A 17,302-nucleotide genomic window follows, 5' to 3' on the forward strand; every position below is an offset into this window, starting at 1 on the left:
TTTTAGCCCAGTTTGAGATCGGTGTTGAGTAACGAAATGGGGCAGTAATTACTGCCAGAAGACTCGCTACACTCATCAGGAGGGCGTTAAACTAGAAGAAGAGGGGACGGGAAGAAAAACATTAGACTCGAACAAAGAAGACCCAGGAAAACATTCTCAGAAGGGAGGTAAGAACATTTCTAAAACAATCCACAGCGAGGAGATTGGAACAAAACAAAATCCTATAAACTGCATGCTCGCAAACGCCAGAAGCCTGACAAACAAGATGGAAGAACTAGAAGCAGAAATATCTACAGGTAACTTTGACATAGTGGGAATAACCGAGACATGGTTAGATGAAAGCTATGACTGGGCAGTTAACTTACAGGGTTACAGTCTGTTTAGAAAGGATCGTAAAAATCGGAGAGGAGGAGGGGTTTGTCTCTATGTAAAGTCTTGTCTAAAGTCCATTTTAAGGGAGGATATTAGCGAAGGGAATGAGGATGTCGAGTCCATATGGGTCGAAATTCATGGAGCGAAAAATGGTAACAAAATTCTCATTGGGGTCCGTTACAAACCCCCAAATATAACAGAAACCATGGAAAGTCTACTTCTAAAGCAGATAGATGAAGCTGCAACCCATAATGAGGTCCTGGTTATGGGGGACTTTAACTACCCGGATATTTACTGGGAAACAGAAACCTGCAAAACCCATAAAGGCAACAGGTTTCTGCTAATAACCAAGAAAAATTATCTTTCACAATTGGTGCAGAATCCAACCAGAGGAGCAGCACTTTTAGACCTAATACTATCTAATAGACCTGACAGAATAACAAATCTGCAGGTGGTCGGGCATCTAGGAAATAGCGACCACAATATTGTACAGTTTCACCTGTCTTTCACTAGGGGGACTTGTCAGGGAGTCACAAAAACACTGAACTTTAGGAAGGCAAAGTTTGACCAGCTTAGAGATGCCCTTAATCTGGTAGACTGGGACAATATCCTCAGAAATAAGAATACAGATAATAAATGGAAAATGTTTAAGAACATGCACAGATCTGAAATGTCCGCACTGGACCTGATCGGCCTTTACCTGCGCTTGTCTTTCCTGGCACCAAGGGAGTGATTCTGAAAATGCTCCAGGTACAGTTCGCATGTTATGTGGTCCTTTTTTTTTTTATACATTCAGGAGGCCATAATGGCACAACGTAAATAAAATACGTAGATTAGGACTGCCCCATTATGAGAATGCCGTGAAGTGGCGGGGTAGCTCAAAGAATTGATCAATTGTTTGCTAAATGTCTCATATTTGAAATACAGTTAGAATTTATGTGCAATTTCACTTCAGTTATTGCGTTCTGACCATAAGCAGTGCTGGCTTCTTCCCCTTTTTTTTTGCTTTGCATTGGTATGTGGCTGACCACCACTGTTGCCGCGCACGCTGGGTTATGTGCGCCATTCTTTCTGTGTTCACTGTGATTGATAGGCTGCTGTGTACACACATAGCAGCCCTGCCCCGCCTCAGGCTCCAGTTAATTGTGCACCTGTGTCTCAGCCTGTCTCACCCTTCATCTTTGGTGCGGGTTTGGCAGTGTGGAAGCCAGATCTGAAATGTCCGCACTGGACCTGATCGGCCTTTACCTGCGCTTGTCTTTCCTGGCACCAAGGGAGTGATTCTGAAAATGCTCCAGGTACAGTTCGCATGTTATGTGGTCCTTTTTTTTTTTTTTATACATTCAGGAGGCCATAATGGCACAACGTAAATAAAATACGTAGATTAGGACTGCCCCATTATGAGAATGCCGTGAAGTGGCGGGGTAGCTCAAAGAATTGATCAATTGTTTGCTAAATGTCTCATATTTGAAATACAGTTAGAATTTATGTGCAATTGCACTTCAGTTATTGCGTTCTGACCATAAGCAGTGCTGGCTTCTTCCCCTTTTTTTTTAACTAGAGAGAGTACAAAGGAGGGCAACAAAATTAATAAAGGGGATGGGAGAACTACAATACCCAGATAGATTAGCGAAATTAGGATTATTTAGTCTAGAAAAAAGACGACAGAGGGGCGATCTAATAACCATGTATAAGTATATAAGGGGACAATACAAATATCTCGCTGAGGATCTGTTTTTACCAAGGAAGGTGACGGGCACAAGGGGGCATTCTTTGCGTCTGGAGGAGAGAAGGTTTTTCCACCAACATAGAAGAGGATTCTTTACTGTTAGGGCAGTGAGAATCTGGAATTGCTTGCCTGAGGAGGTGGTGATGGCGAACTCAGTCGAGGGGTTCAAGAGAGGCCTGGATGTCTTCCTGGAGCAGAACAATATTGTATCATACAATTATTAGGTTCTGTAGAAGGACGTAGATCTGGGGATTTATTATGATGGAATATAGGCTGAACTGGATGGACAAATGTCTTTTTTCGGCCTTACTAACTATGTTACTATGTTACTGTGATAGAAATATGTATATCATGTAGATCTCACTTGCATGTATACGCCTTTAAATCATATATACAGTGGTGTTCAAAAGTCCTGCATAGGATAAATTGATTGATTTTTCAAGTTTTAAACGTTTTCTGTCGAATATCTTCGATGCTAATATGACATATTATATATGGTTTTGTTCAGAATACAATTTTGCATTCTTTCCCTGTAATATTTTTAGCTTTTGAAGCAGTTTTGCCTGAAATTATTGCAACAATATGGGAATTGAAAGCAGAACTAAACATTGTACAGCTTCAGATCCAAAATTAGCCAATCACAGATGAGGTTCTTGTGACCATCATAACCGGGATATGGCAGCCAATCACATCACATTGCATTACATTGCATCACATCTGCTGCTTTGCTTGTTTGTTTTATCTGTTGGTCTACCTAGTGAATCATACTGTAGAGTTTTATGATGGGAGCCTTCAGATTTTTGTCAGCGGAGGATCGTGTGCGACTTGTGGTGCTACATGAAGAGGGTTATACTGGCCCCCAGATCGCAAGGAAGGTCGGCAGTAATCAGAGTACAGTCGTAAGAATTTTTCAGAAACATAAGCACCTTGGAATTACCCAGGGCAGGCCAGATCTGGTCGGCCCAGAAAGTCAACTAAAAGGGAGGATAGAGTACTGATAAGAACATCCCTTGCCAATCGAAAGCTCACCTCTCCTCAGCTTCTGCGAGAATGGCAAGAAAAGTGCAATATTGAGGTAGCAACATCAACTGTTAGGAAGAGATGTTTGGAAGCAGGATTGAGAGGGTGCAAGGCCCGAAAGAAGCCATTGATGACAGCCATACAAAGACAAAGGCGAAAACTGTGGGCATTGAAATAGTTAAAATGGAGGAAGGAGGAGTGGGAAAAAGTGCTATTTAGTGATGAAAGCACTTTTTGCATTTTAGGAAATGATGGCAAGTCTTATGTGAGAAGGCTCCCACATGAAGAGTACAAGCCAGAGTGTTTGAGCTTCTCTGTGAAACATCCGAGGAAAGTAATGGTCTGGGGCTGTATGGCAGCCAATGGTGTTGGAAGGCTTCATATTGTGGAGGGTATGGTTAATGCAAAAAAATACATAGACATCCTTAACCCCTTCATGACGGGGGATTTTTCGTTTTTCCGTGTTCGTTTTTCGCTCCCCTCCTTCCCAGAGCCATAACTTTTTTATTTTTCCGTCAATTTGGCCATGTGAGGGCTTATTTTTTGCGGGACGAGTTGTACTTTTGAACGACATCATTGGTTTTAGCATGTCGTGTACTAGAAAACGGGAAAAAAATTCCAAGTGCAGTGAAATTGCAAAAAAAGTGCAATCCCACACTTGTTTTTTGTTTGGCTTTTTTGCTAGCTTCACTAAATGCTAAAATTGACCTGCCATTATGATTCTCCAGGTCATTACGAGTTCATAGACACCAAACATGAGTAGGTTATTTTTTATCTAAGTGGTGAAAAAAAATTCCAAACTTTGCTAAAAAAAAAAAAAAAAAAAAAAAATTGCGCCATTTTCCGATACTCGTAGCGTCTCCATTTTTCATGATCTGGGGTCGGTTGAGGGCTTATTTTTTGCGTGCCGAGATGACGTTTTTAATGATAGCATTTCGGTGCAGATACGTTCTTTTGATCGCCCGTTATTGCATTTTAATGCAATGTCGCGGCGACCAAAAAACGTAATTCTGGCGTTTCGAATTTTTTTCCCGCTACGCTGTTTAGCGATCAGGTTAATACTTTTTTTTAACTGATAGATCGGGCGATTCTGAGCCTGGCGATACCAAATATGCGTAGATTTGATATTTTTTTTATTGATTTATTTTGATTGGGGCGAAAGGGGGGTGATTTAAACTTTTATGTTTTTTTTATTTTTTCACATTTTTTTAAACTTTTTTTTTTTTACTTTTGCCATGCTTCAATAGCCTCCATGGGAGGCTAGAAGCAGGCACAACTCGATCGCCTCTGCTACATAGCAGCGATCTGCTGATCGCTGCTATGTAGCAGAATTGCACGTGTGCTGTGAGCGCCGACCACAGGGTGGCGCTCACAGCGACGGGCAATCAGTAACCATAGAGGTCTCAAGGACCTCTATGGTTACCATTCACAAGCATCGCCGACCCCCGATCATGTGACGGGGGTCGGCGATGACGTAATTTCCGGCCGCCCGGCCGGAAGCGGTAGTTAAATGCCGCTGTCTGCGTTTGACAGCGGCATTTAACTAGTTAATAGGTGCGGACAGATCGCGATTCTGCCGGCGCCTATTACGGGCACATGTCAGCTGTTCAAAACAGCTGACATGTCCCGGCTTTGGTGCGGGCTCACCGCGGAGCCCTGCATCAAAGCAGGGGAGCCGGCATCGGACGGTATAGTACGTCCGATGCCGGTAAGGGGTTAATAAGAAAATGCTGCCTTCTGCTCAACACTCTGAATTAAATAAAAAATAATAAATCTTAAAAAGTAAAATTTAAGTCTGTGTGAACTTGCATTGGAAGTTAGTGAACTTAGAAACCTGTTCACCATTCTACACACTGTACTGGTGTAGGTATGGTTATGCTGTAAAAAAAATATCAAAAATGCACATACCATAACAATTTATACACTTTGGACATTCAAAAATGAGTATGGCATACAATGAGGGATGACAAAAACATATCTGTTCCACCAGTTTCACTGTAGAGATGCAGAAGTATGAAACATATAGTTTTCTTCACGCCTATGCAGGACTTTTGAACACCATTGTATATTCCTTTAAATCACATATACTTACACAAAAACAACTATATAACTATCTACTCAGCTACTTTATAATCAATTGCTCAATTTTAACCACATAAGCTAGGCCAGACTGTGCTCGGTACTTTCCGCTATGTCTCAAACACCTTAAAAACGGGAAGTTGGACCAGATGTTCGGGACTGATACCGCTGAGTCTTCTGAAATGGCAGGTCAACAGGGCCAAATGTACTAAGTCCTGGTCAGATGCCTCAACTTTGCCCTACATACCGAAAGCTACATTTTAGTTGCATAATCAGCAGTCATATGCGCATTAATCACAATATTCCATATATATCAGATAACCAATAACTGAATTGTATGTTAATTAACTAACCGCCCCAACCACTCCTTTCTATATGTTATTATAAAAACTATGTATCAGGAAATAAATCTCCAGTCTTTGATTGAATGTCAAGCTGTCACCACGTGTCAGACTCATTCTTTAAGGGCTCAGAAATAATAATTGGGAGCGGCCGCAGCACACACGGGTAGATTTATCCAACCCAAATTTCCATATCAAGTGGCGCCCAACGGCTCGACGAAGATATCACAGGAGGGGATCCTGCTGACCGGCCAGACGAGGGTGCCAGCCACGGCCTTGGCCCACGGGACGGAGACTGCAGCTCCATCAGAGTAAGGTAAGAAAATTCTATCATCTTACCTGAAAGTCCCCTGTGCCCAGTCCGGGTCTGTATCTTTAGCCGGTCAGGTGTGGTCACCACCGCATTCCCAGGTAGTGTAAAAAGTCCGAGCCTGAACCTAAACCCTGGGATATAAGTCAAGGTGTCTGCTGTGTGGCGTGTATATGTTCTGTGTTTGTGTAACATCCGGGAGAAGCAAGGAACAGTGACTGTTTGTGGTTGCTGGGTAACAGACCGCAGGAAGTCAAATCGCTCGATAAGTTATTGCAGGATTCCCGTGCATAAGAGGGACAGGTAGTCCCGGGGCAGGTGGTCCCAGGCTCCAGGCACGGGTAGTGATAACTTAGAGGGCTACTGCAGATTCCCGTAGTGCCGACTATCCAGTTAGATAGGTCGGACCGGGTGGTAGAAATCCCACCTGTTGTGTTTCTCACTCAGGTGGCCCGGGCATAGGTGTGCTCAGTGCGATTGGCAGTAGTCTGTTTCCCAGAGTAACCTGCATGTGTCACAGAATAAAATAAAGAGGGTGTCGAATCTCCTGGATGTCAATGTTTTTTGTCTGTTAATGTCACGTACTGTTGCTTAACTGCATAGAATTGAAAAAGAAGTTTTTTTTCCTCTCTCTCCCCGTCTGTTCTCTATTTAGAACTTCCCCTCCTCCATACAGTTAGGAGAAATATATGCATTGTAAATCACACTGTCACAACCGTTTTTTTTTTTTTTTGTCTTTTTTTTCCTATTCTTTTTGTTGCTAAGTTTCCTGTTTTTGCATATATATGACATTTATTTGAAGAGGTGAAACTAAATGATATCTATCATTTTTGATGCAACATACGTGATTTTTGGTATAACAGCAGCTGCTGATAAAAAGGGGAAGTGTGTCTCTGACTGCATTTAAGCGCAGAGTACAAAGAAAAAAAAAAAACACAGGGGGGAGAAGAGAAGCCGTTTTAATTTTATTTTGTTTTCTGTTTACGTTGCATTTTGAAGGTTTTTTTTTACGTTTTTCTGCCTCTTCACTTTTTTGTTTAAAAAGGGGTTTTTATTTATTTATTTTTCTTCCTTTTCTGTAAAGATCCTGAATTTTGGATCGTGTACCGAGTATTTTGATGGTTCTTTTATGTTTTGATTTCAACATCTCGTATCAATTTTTTGAAAGCTCCCTCTTTCTTTTTTTTTTCGTGTTTTTATATACTTACCTCCTTGAAATTTTTATTGTTGCGTTTTTTATTTTTCTTTTTGCAATGGGGAATAAATTGGCCAAGCAACAGGAGAGCCTTTTGCTTTCTGATGAGAAAACGGCTCCTCAAATAGTAGCAGAGCACGAAGGTGTCAGATATGTGAAGAATTACAGGCAGCTCATGAAAGTATGTGAAATCCATCAGGGAGGCAGGCTTAGAGCTGCAGAGTGGCATGATGTCTTAAAAAGAAAGAAAGGAAAGCTAGTTGATACTAACTTGCTGCCCACTGCAACAGCATGGTATAAGGTGGCTACAGACTTACAACGTTTGGGGAGCACTGAAAGATATGTGAAGGAGTCAGGAAGTGATTTTTATGTGTACAAAGTAGGGAAAGGTGTTAAACCATCAGCACCTCCCCCATATGGGGATGAAAAATATTGGGTGTGTGCAGTCTGCACCCAGCAGAATCCATTGTACAGGGAGACTTGCTCAGCATGTGGTGCGCCCCGCCCAAACTTGCTACAGGGAGATGGCACTGTTACTCTGACAATGCCGGCACGGGCTGCATCAAAGAAGAAGGAATTCTCTTCTTGTCTTTCTCCTCCATCTTTTTCCTCTCCGTCTTCTGCACTGCCCTCTCCTCCTCTTTCTTCTCCACCTCTTTCTCCTCCTCTTTCTCTTCCTCACCCTTCTCATTATTCCGCACCTCCTCCTCCTACACCACACCCACCTCCTTCATCACACTCTTCATCTCCTCCTCCTACACCACACCCACCTCCTTCATCACACTTTTCACCTCCTCCTCCTACACCACACCCACCTCCTTCATCACACTCTTCATCTCCTCCTCCTACACCACACCCACCTCCTTCACACTTTTCATCTCCTCCTCTCTCTCTCTCTCTCTGAAGCACTCTCCCCCTCCTCTAAATCACCCATCTTTTCCTCACTCAGTTAATCCCTCCCACCCTTCATCTCCACTTTCTGCGCCCCTCATATCTCATTCTGTGCCACACTCTCCTTCTCCTGATCTGCTGCCTGTCAGGCAGGTGCCGAGTCCAGGCAGTGTGGTGTCTCTGTATCCAGTGCTCACAGCACAAGGCACATTCTATGTTCCCAATACAGCCCAGCCTCTGACAGTCATGGTATCGGGGAGGAAGGTGGAGATCCCCCAGTAGAAGGCACCCCCCAAGCCGCAGCAGGCTTCCCCCAGGCAAACCCAGCAGCAGGCAGCTCAGGTCCGGGGACAGGGGGGAGGAGACAGGCATCACCAACAGATGGTGATCAGTATCCCCAGTCAGAGCAGCCAACATTCACACCACAATGGAACTATAATCCTCTACAGCCTCAGCAGGGTGGGAACACATCCTCTCACAAAAAGACAATATCCAAGGCCTCTTATCAGCCACTGCATGACCCCAGTGCACTCTATCACAACTATTCCTCTGATGAGGACGAAGAGGGGACTTCATACATGCTACCCAGTACTAGAAAGAAAAACCCACGGGCACCTAGGAGACAGGGGCAGATAGAAGCACCACCATTACACTATGTGCACTTCACCCCAAGTCAGGTGACCAGTATCCTCAACAATCTTCCAGATCCAGAGATGCACCCCATGCCATTCTACAGAAGAATGCAGCAGAACCAGCGCACATATGCAGCCACCTGGAATGATCTGTGGGCCGTGATGGAGATAAAGGCAGGTGATGCCTTCTGGCCAATCATGAAAGAACACTTCAAGCTTTCAGCAGACTTAGACGGACATGCCTGGGAGTCAGGGCCGAAGCTGATTGAACAACTCAGAGAATGGGCCAAAGGCAGGCTGGCTGGACAGGCCCTCAGCTTACATGATATGAGTCAGGAGAAGACAGAGACTGTGGAGAAGTTCCATGGCAGAGTAATGCAGGTTTTCCAGGACCTGGGCTTCACCATTCATGATCAGTTACACAGACAGATGTTGGCACAGGCCTTTGTGCATGGACTCAGAACCAATCAAGAAGCCACTGATAGTGGCTAGGCCCGAGTACAGGTCAATAGCAATGGACACCCTGCTCACCGTAGCCAAAGGGATCAAGTCCCAACCAGGAGTGCGGAAGACAACACCCCTTATGGCGGCCAGTGACTCTGAAGAGCCACCGCAATACCGAGACAGAAGGAACGTCAGATGTTTCAACTGCGGCAAATTGGGTCATTACCAGAGCCGGTGCAGAGCTCCATCACAACCCAAGACCCTGCCCAGAGGAGCAAGCCGAGGAGCAGACAAGGTGGACAGTGAAGCGCCCCATCCATAGGACAGGGGCAAGCCAGGTCAGTAAGACAACACGCTCCTGACATGCAAAACCCCTTCAGCAGGACCAACCCCTCAAATTACCTTGAAAGTGGATGGCGTTGTCAGGTCTTTTCTTGTGGACACTGGTGCAGCCAGAAGTGTGATGAGACATGTGGAACTCCCTGACCCTACCTGCCTATCAGAATCCTCTGTGTCTTGCGTAGGCATCGACGGATAAGTCAGAAATTCTCAGCTTACAAAGCCTCTGAGCGTGTGCACTCAACCAGGACACTCTATCCTGTCCCAGTTTGTGGTGTCAAGAACCTGCCCACTCAACCTACTGGGGGCAGACCTTCTACAGAAACTAAAAGCAACCATAGTGTTCCAGGAAGATGGGACTGTGACCCTTTCTTCACCTCTGACCCAGGAAGAGTCAGTCATGCTGGCAGCCTTACAGGAACCTCAAACAACCCATGAAGGCCTACCCAAGGAGGTACTGGACGTAGTACCAGAAAGTCTATGGTCTAAGGGACCCCAAGATGTGGGAAAACTTCAAGTTGCCCCGGTGCGGGTATCACTCAAGCCAGGTACTCCATATCCTCGTAAGGCCCAGTATCCCTTGTCCATCGCACAGAGTCAAGCCGTCTCAGACCAATTGAAGGTGTTCCTGGAAATAGGGGTCGTTGTCCCCTGCACCTCTCCTTGCAATACCCCGCTTTTCCCTGTCAAGAAAAAGACTGTAAAAGGAGAGCCAGCCAAGTTCAGAATGGTACATGACCTAAGAGCGGTGAATGACGCTACAGTATTTGAAACTCCAATTGTGCCAAATCCACACACCCTGCTCTCAAATGTGCCTTCCACAGCAACAGTGTTCACGGTGATCGACCTGGCAAATGCTTTCTTCAGTGTTCCCCTCCATCCAGACGACCAGTTCCAGTTTGCCTTCACGCATCAGGGGGAACAGTACACATGGGCGGTGATGCCCCAGGGGGCCCAGAACAGCCCCTCGCAATTCACCAAAGCAATGTCTACAGTTCTCGCCAGCTGGATCACAGAACATGCAGAAGTGACCCTTCTACAATACGTGGACGATCTACTCCTTTGTGCAGTTGACTTTGACACGTGTAAAGCACATTCCGTGTCTCTCCTACTCTACCTGGCGAAACAACACTGCAAGGTCTCAAAGAACAAAGTCCAGTGGTGTCTGAAGCGAGTTACATTCCTTGGGCACTGCATTGCTCACCAGACTAAACACCTGACAGATGACCGGAAGACCACAGTGGAGAAGATGGCTCCTCCAACAACTCCAAAGGCACTACAAGCTTTTCTTGGTCTAGTATCGTATTGCAGAACCTGGATCCCTGATGCCTCAGTCCTAATGCAACCTCTGTATGACTGCGTTAACGTAACCCCGTTCCTGCTAACAGATGTGGCCTTCAGTTCGTTCAAGAAGCTAAAAGACTCAGTAGTCTCGGCGCCAGCGCTAGGCCTGCCTGACTACGAGAAGCCATTCCGTCTCTACCTGATGGAGAAAGAAGGCCATGCTACTGGAGTCCTGACACAGACTCACGGGGGAAGACAGAGACCTCTAGGCTACTTTTCAGCTCGCCTGGATCCAGTCGCAAGGGGAGCCCCCTCCTGCATGAGAGCAGTATTTGCAGCACACGCCCTCCTGGACAAAACAGCTGATATCATTCTTGGACATCCACTGGAAATCCTGGCTCCGCATGACATCTCAGCAATTCTCAATCAAACCCAGCCAAAACATCTCTCCACCGCAAGACATCTTCGTCTACAGTGCTCCCTACTACTGCCTGACAACGTCACCATCTCCAGATGTACAGTCCTCAATCCAGCCACTCTACTCCCACTCCCAAGGGGGGATACAGATATGGACCCTCCAGATCAAAATCTGCATGATACCTTCCACAAGGATCTGGATTTGCTCCGACCAGATGATCATGATTGCTTCAGCATCATGCAACAGGAAACAGCATGACTACCCAATGTGGCAGAAGAGCCACTGGCCAACCCAGAGTTGATCCTCTATGTAGATGGCTCCAGATTTGCAGATGATGAAGGAAGATTTCACACGGGATGTGCAGTGACCAGCAATCAAGAAATCCTGTGGTCCAGGAGTCTGCCACCTAGCCTGTCAGCCCAAGAAGCAGAACTGATAGCGCTGACGAAGGCTTGCCAGATTGCAGAAGGCAAAACTGCGAACATTTACACCGATTCAAGGTATTCGCATGGCATAGCACACGACTTCGGACCCATCTGGGCTGCAAGAGACTTCATCACAGCAAGTGGAACAACCGTAAAGCATCATGGAGCTATTAAAGACCTACTGAGCGCACTCCAACTCCCAAAAATGGTGGCAGTACTGAAGGTCAAAGCAGATGGAAAACTGAACACAGTAGAGGCACGGGGCAACAACATGGCAGATATGGCAGCCAAAGAAGCCGCCAAAGGAAGACAGTATGGAGAAATGGGAGAGGTCGTAGAGCCGGACGGCTACTACGTGGCAACTGAGGACAAGACACCAGATGAGATGACGTCTTGGGATCTATTCAAGAAGTTGCAAGAACAAGCCCCAAAGGAGGAGAAGGAGAATTGGATGCGGAAGGGTGCAACACATCAAGAAGGAAGGGTATACTCAATGGACTACAACCCTGTTTACCCCGAAGCATGTACCCTATGGTGGTCCAGTGGGCACATGGGCCCACGCACAGATCAAAGACACAGATGAATGATCTGATTGGTGCTTACTGGTTCGCTCCAGGGATCTCCACCCTAGCAGCCAAGTTCACTAGCAGCTGTCTGACCTGCGGCAAATGCAACCCTGGAAAAATGGAGAAAGTTCCCACACATCATCTTGCCAGACCACTGTACCCCTTCCAGAGGATCCAGATAGACCACATCCAGATACCGCCAAGTGGAGGATTCGAATATGCCCTTGTGGTCGTGCACGTGTTTTCAGGATGGCCAGAAGCTTTCCCAGTGAGGAATCAGTCAGCAAAGACTACTGCAAAGAAGCTACTCTCAGAGATCGTGTGCAGATACGGGGTCCCAGAAGTGATAAGAGAGTGATCAGGGGCCCGCATTCACAGCAAACCTCACAAGGGAGATCTGGTCAGCAGTAGGGTCAGACTTAGGCCTACACACTCCCTACCACCCCCAGAGTAGCGGGAAAGTAGAAAGACTGAATGGGACACTCAAAAACAGGATGCTGAAAGTTGCCCAAGAGACACGCAAACCATGGCATGAAACACTCCCCATCGCACTGTTTAGTGTCAGGCACACTCCCCGGGGCCCAGAAAAACTGTCACCTCATGAGATTCTGTTTGGGTCCAGCCCTCGGTTAGGGGTATTCTTCCCTCAGCAGTTGACAATGCACTATGATACTTTGTCTGCTTATGTGATTGTACTCACCAAGAAACTTGCTAACATCCATTCTCGAGTTTTCTCATTAACAGATCCAGGATCGGTACCCGGTTCGCACTCCCTGAAACCAGGAGACTGGGTGTTGGTGAAGAAGTTTGTGAGGAGAACGTTCGACCCCAGATTTGACGGTCCCTTCCAAGTGCTGCTGACGACACCAACCTCTGTAAAACTAGAGGGAAGGCCCACTTGGATCCACGCATCGCACTGCAAGAAGGCTCCCGTACCAGAAGATACGCCTAAGCCAGAATGATCCTGATGATGGAAAAGACAGTAAAGGAAACAACAAACCTGATGCCGCATCTCCTCCTGGACGAACCTATCCGAATTCAGATTCACCCACCTGATGGCTCCTCCAATCCTGATGATGACGACGAATATGTGGAACTGATCGAACAGAGTCGCCAATACGAGACCATGCATGTTTCTACCCCCGTTTAGGGACAGATCTCCTGATCGCCCATTGCGAAAGTCTGTACGGTGTAGGGCGTAAGCATTAGGCTTTCGTCAGTTCGCCGGCAGCACAAAAGAGTTGCAGCGCTTTGGGACAGGAGGCTAGGCTTAGGGCAAGTAATATCTAAGGGGGGCTTGTGATAGAAATATGTATATCATGTAGATCTCACTTGCATGTATATGCCTTTAAATCATATATATATTCCTTTAAATCACATATACTTACACAAAAACAACTATATAACTATCTACTCAGCTACTTTATAATCAATTGCTCAATTTTAACCACATGAGCTGGCCAGACTGTGCTCGGTACTTTCCGCTATGTCTCAAACACCTTAAAAACGGGAAGTTGGACCAGATGTTCAGGACTGATACCGCTGAGTCTTCTGAAATGGCAGGTCAACAGGGCCAAATGTACTAAGTCCTGGTCAGATGCCTCAACTTTGCCCTACATACCGAAAGCTGCATTTTAGTTGCATAATCAGCAGTCATATGCGCATTAATCACAATATTCCATATATATCAGATAACCAATAACTGAATTGTATATTAATTAACTAACCGCCCCAACCACTCCTTTCTATATGTTATTATAAAAACTATGTATCAGGAAATAAATCTCCAGTCTTTGATTGAATTTCAAGCTGTCACACTCACCACGTGTCAGACTCATTCTTTAAGGGCTCAGAAATAATAATTGGGAGCGGCCACAGCACACATGGGTAGATTTATCCAACCCAAATTTCCATATCATTACTATGTTACTGCAGAGGCTGTCGTCCTTCCCCTCTTTGGGTATAATGGCAATGTAGGCTTCCAGCCCCTGACGGGGTGGGGTCATCCCTCCAAAGAAGGAATTGAAGAGATTTACTAGATGGGGAAGGAGGATGTCAGAGAATTTTTTATAGTATCCCTCTGGGAACCCGTCAGGACCGGGAGATTTACAATTGGGGGTAGCCTTTATAGTGTCTTATACCTCTTAGCGTGACTTCAGCAAGAAGTGTGTTACAATCCTTAGGGGAAATTGTTGGAAGAGAGAGAGGGGCAAGAAATTTTGAATATGGCCGTTGAACAGTCTTTCATGTCATCAGAGGGGGCAAATTATAAAGGGATTCGTAATATTGGCGGAAGATCTCAGCAATTTCCTTAGAATCCACAACTCTCTTGTTTGTCTTGGTGAAAATATATTTAATGAATTTCTTTTCTTTTTGCTGTTTAAACAACTGTGTTGTAAGTTTGCTACTTCTGTTCCCATGCATGTAGAAGCAATGTCTGCAGTACATGAACAGTTTTGCTGATTTCACGTTTAACAAATCTTTGAGTTTGTTGCGGAGGGAAATAAGTTCTTGAAGGGAATCACTCGATCTAGTGGATTTATGGGTATATTAATTTGATGGAGAAGAGACTGAATTTCTTTATCTCTCTGTTTTTTGATATATGAGCTTAAAGAAATAAGTTTCCCTCTGAGGACAGCCTTATGTGTTTCCCAGATGATGGGAGAGATTTGCCCAGAATTAATATTTTCATCGAAAAATCGAGAAATGGTGGTTTTTAAACTGTTCACATGTTTTGGGTTGTCAAGCAATGATTCGTTTAGTCGCCAGGTCATGGTAGCTCTAGGTAAGTTGGAGATTATTATCTCTAGGAAGATAGGTGCATGATCCGAAATTGTAATTTCCCCAATTCGCACGGGATGTGCAGTGACCAGCAATCAAGAAATCCTGTGGTCCAGGAGTCTGCCACCTAGCCTGTCAGCCCAAGAAGCGGAACTGATAGCGCTGACGAAGGCTTGCCAGATTGCAGAAGGCAAAACTGCGAACATTTACACCGATTCAAGGTATTCGCATGGCATAGCACACGACTTCGGACCCATCTGGGCTGCAAGAGACTTCATCACAGCAAGTGGAACAACCGTAAAGCATCATGGAGCTATTAAAGACCTACTGAGCGCACTCCAACTCCCAAAAATGGTGGCAGTACTGAAGGTCAAAGCAGATGGAAAACTGAACACAGTAGAGGCACGGGGCAACAACATGGCAGATATGGCAGCCAAAGAAGCCGCCAAAGGAAGACAGTATGGAGAAATGGGAGAGGTCGTAGAGCCGGACGGCTACTACGTGGCAACTGAGGACAAGACACCAGATGAGATGACGTCTTGGGATCTATTCAAGAAGTTGCAAGAACAAGCCCCAAAGGAGGAGAAGGAGAATTGGATGCGGAAGGGTGCAACACATCAAGAAGGAAGGGTATACTCAATGGACTACAACCCTGTTTACCCCGAAGCATGTACCCTATGGTGGTCCAGTGGGCACATGGGCCCACGCACAGATCAAAGACACAGATGAATGATCTGATTGGTGCTTACTGGTTCGCTCCAGGGATCTCCACCCTAGCAGCCAAGTTCACTAGCAGCTGTCTGACCTGCGGCAAATGCAACCCTGGAAAAATGGAGAAAGTTCCCACACATCATCTTGCCAGACCACTGTACCCCTTCCAGAGGATCCAGATAGACCACATCCAGATACCGCCAAGTGGAGGATTCGAATATGCCCTTGTGGTCGTGCACGTGTTTTCAGGATGGCCAGAAGCTTTCCCAGTGAGGAATCAGTCAGCAAAGACTACTGCAAAGAAGCTACTCTCAGAGATCGTGTGCAGATACGGGGTCCCAGAAGTGATAGAGAGTGATCAGGGGCCCGCATTCACAGCAAACCTCACAAGGGAGATCTGGTCAGCAGTAGGGTCAGACTTAGGCCTACACACTCCCTACCACCCCCAGAGTAGCGGGAAAGTAGAAAGACTGAATGGGACACTCAAAAACAGGATGCTGAAAGTTGCCCAAGAGACACGCAAACCATGGCATGAAACACTCCCCATCGCACTGTTTAGTGTCAGGCACACTCCCCGGGGCCCAGAAAAACTGTCACCTCATGAGATTCTGTTTGGGTCCAGCCCTCGGTTAGGGGTATTCTTCCCTCAGCAGTTGACAATGCACTATGATACTTTGTCTGCTTATGTGATTGTACTCACCAAGAAACTTGCTAACATCCATTCTCGAGTTTTCTCATTAACAGATCCAGGATCGGTACCCGGTTCGCACTCCCTGAAACCAGGAGACTGGGTGTTGGTGAAGAAGTTTGTGAGGAGAACGTTCGACCCCAGATTTGACGGTCCCTTCCAAGTGCTGCTGACGACACCAACCTCTGTAAAACTAGAGGGAAGGCCCACTTGGATCCACGCATCGCACTGCAAGAAGGCTCCCGTACCAGAAGATACGCCTAAGCCAGAATGATCCTGATGATGGAAAAGACAGTAAAGGAAACAACAAACCTGATGCCGCATCTCCTCCTGGACGAACCTATCCGAATTCAGATTCACCCACCTGATGGCTCCTCCAATCCTGATGATGACGACGAATATGTGGAACTGATCGAACAGAGTCGCCAATACGAGACCATGCATGTTTCTACCCCCGTTTAGGGACAGATCTCCTGATCGCCCATTGCGAAAGTCTGTACGGTGTAGGGCGTAAGCATTAGGCTTTCGTCAGTTCGCCGGCAGCACAAAAGAGTTGCAGCGCTTTGGGACAGGAGGCTAGGCTTAGGGCAAGTAATATCTAAGGGGGGCTTGTGATAGAAATATGTATATCATGTAGATCTCACTTGCATGTATATGCCTTTAAATCATATATATATTCCATTAAATCACATATACTTACACAAAAACAACTATATAACTATCTACTCAGCTACTTTATAATCAATTGCTCAATTTTAACCACATGAGCTGGCCAGACTGTGCTCGGTACTTTCCGCTATGTCTCAAACACCTTAAAAACGGGAAGTTGGACCAGATGTTCAGGACTGATACCGCTGAGTCTTCTGAAATGGCAGGTCAACAGGGCCAAATGTACTAAGTCCTGGTCAGATGCCTCAACTTTGCCCTACATACCGAAAGCTGCATTTTAGTTGCATAATCAGCAGTCATATGCGCATTAATCACAATATTCCATATATATCAGATAACCAATAACTGAATTGTATATTAATTAACTAACCGCCCCAACCACTCCTTTCTATATGTTATTATAAAAAC

Source organism: Ranitomeya imitator, chromosome 10 (assembly GCF_032444005.1).
Source record: "Ranitomeya imitator isolate aRanImi1 chromosome 10, aRanImi1.pri, whole genome shotgun sequence".
NCBI lineage: Eukaryota > Metazoa > Chordata > Amphibia > Anura > Dendrobatidae > Ranitomeya > Ranitomeya imitator.